We start from the raw sequence: 2,638 nt of genomic DNA on the forward strand, positions 1-2,638 counted from the left end.
TAGTTAAAAAAAAAAAAAACATAAAATAAAGAGATGAGTATAAGCTATTTGTTTCTTTTTGAATGAACCCTAGAGAACACTTAGAAGAAAAGTTTCCATAGAAAAAATTCTAGGGTACAAAAATGGCAGGGAAAAAAAGCCTTCTAAAATACTCAATACATCAAATGCTGTAATAGATCAGGTAAGTGGTCACAGACTTGGGACAGCACCACAGACTTCCATGTTTCCTATAAAGCTCAAAGGACATAGCTGGGGTCCTGGTGGCTGAGTCTGCCATAAGGATGGTCAGAGACATCCTGCTGTTTGGTATGTTGCTGATGAACACAGCGACTGTGCTAAACTTTAAACTGAAAAAAGAAGAAAATGCAAGGCTTTGGGGAGGAATCAAGGGAACTCAGCACAGAAGACATCATCCAGGAAATTTCTTACTGAGGTACTTCCGGATCTCCATTGCACTGTGGAATGCGTTCATGATGCTCTAAAACATGATTGTACTATTCAGCTCTTGAGCCCTACGTGGAACCCAGAGCTCTCCTGCTGGACATCAAGGCCCTGTTTCTATTCTCATGATTTCAAGAATGCCTCTCACTGGAAAACCAGCCAGTTCATCTAGGTGGAGAATGTCCACCTTCCAGTCACCTGACCCTCGTCAGCCACGGTTTCTGTGTTCTAAGGTCTCAGGAAGTCTGTAAGACAGTGACAAACTCGGGCTCCCGTAGGAGAAAGACACAAGTAGATATTTCTCTTGTTCTGGCATCCCATCTCTGCCCAGCCTCTCCAGAAAGTTGTCCAAAGCTACTTCATGGTTGGCCTTTAGTGATTGTTTTGCTTTAATGTGTACAATTTCCTTTTTCTTTTTCACAAGACAGGGTTTTTCTGCATTGCCCTGGCCATCCTGAAACTTGCTCTGTAGACCAGGCTGGCCTCAAACTCACAGTGATCTGCTTAACTCTGTCTCCTGAGTTTTGGGATTACAGGCATGCACCCCCAGGCTCAGCATATGGATTGTTCTTAATCAATATGATCAGGCACCAGGATGCAGGGCTGACTGACAGTTGAGCAGCCTCTCTTGCATTATGAGGTCTATGCTGGTGGACCCAATAGTCTGGGGCCAGCAAGGTTTTTTTTCCAAATGTCTTTCTTTTATCCATGACATCTATGTGGAAGGGATGAACTCACATTTGCCTGATGGTTATGCTAAGGGTAGGTATTTCTTAGACACAGATCTTAGTTTAGATGAATTGTTTCCTGTTCAAAATATAGCAGTGCCTACAGATGTGAGACCAGTTACCCTGTTCACCTCGTAAGTAGTCGTAGTATATATAGTATATTCATCACTCCCCTTTATTTATAATTCTATTAGCAGGTTCCCACCTAAACTGAAAGAATTATGGGTCTGGGATAGGAAAGTGGGACCAATGTTGTCAGTGAAGAGGGTCAAACTTGTGAGCACTGGTATCAATTTATTTGTCAGTGGTGTAGACGGTCCTCTCTTTGTAGAGATTCCTCAGATGAGACTTTCTACTGGCTAGTGCAGGGTGAATCTAGGTTGTTGGCCCATTCTTAGTGACAATGCACTGAAACTTTAGTAAGGTCTAGCTAAGAAATCAAATGAAAAGTGGCAAGTCCGTCAAAAAACATCTCTAGTAGATGATAATCAGCTTGCAGTCTATTTTTAGTTTAAATATTTACTGTCTTTTCTAGAAGAAACATAAGTTTTTAACCTCTGAAACATGGCTTTCACTTTAAACCATAACACATTCTTGAATCTGTTTACATTGATGCTTTAGGTAGATGCTTGATAAACCGATAAACCGTTTTTCAATTGATTGGTGGGCGTTTGCCTTGATTTTTGTCCTTTCTACTATAATGAAATGATGGACTTCATTTCTTTGAGCTAAATTTCCATTAAATGGCCAGGAAAAAATATCAACACGTAAAATTTTAAAGAATGGTTAAATTACGTTCTAAAAAGTTGACCTCTTTATACTTAACATGTCTTTGCCAGTATGGCCAAATGCGAGTTCTGTGTTATTAGGTTTTTGGCTTTGACATATTTTTGTGTGTTATTTATGGTACTTTATTTCTGTGTGGTTTTCCTATTCTTATTTTTCTTCTGAAGTTTATTTTGTTACTATATGATCAGCTCCTGTGGGCCAGCTTCTGTGCTGTTTTCCAACAATACATCACCGAGTAGAACACTGTGATTCCATCCTTACAGGGCCACAGCATCATTGCAGTCTGAAGGTATTCAACTGATTATAAGTGTGAATTATTATGGTCACCCAGAGGTCAAAGACATTACTATCCCAACATTATTATATTTTGTTTTAGCAAAAATTCTTTGTGTTTACGTAAGGAAAAAAATGTTTGATAAGAAAAGTGATGCAAGCAATTTGGGAGTACAAAGCAGAGGGGCCATTCTTGCCACTTCCCTTACAGATTAGAGATTACTGTCTTTCCATGCCCAGATCAGGTAATCTGTACAGTTTCATCACTTGCTGATAGACAACTGAGAATCTCCTATTTTTTGGAAAGCTTGTTTTCTATTATAAATTTCTTTTAGTTTGTTTGGTCAGCATGGCTACTTCCTTCTAGTCTGATGAGGTCTCCTGGGCCTTGGGGCAGGACCTTAGCC

General features: G+C 39.8%; 1 pseudogene; it reads left to right on the plus strand.

The window, feature by feature from the left end:
• The first annotated feature begins 281 nt into the window (after window positions 1-281).
• LOC110557083 (small integral membrane protein 7-like) lies at window positions 282-509 on the plus strand (annotated as a pseudogene).
• The last annotated feature ends 2,129 nt before the right edge of the window (window positions 510-2,638 follow it).

This window comes from Meriones unguiculatus, chromosome 17, assembly GCF_030254825.1.
Source record: "Meriones unguiculatus strain TT.TT164.6M chromosome 17, Bangor_MerUng_6.1, whole genome shotgun sequence".
Taxonomy (NCBI): Eukaryota; Metazoa; Chordata; class Mammalia; order Rodentia; family Muridae; genus Meriones; species Meriones unguiculatus.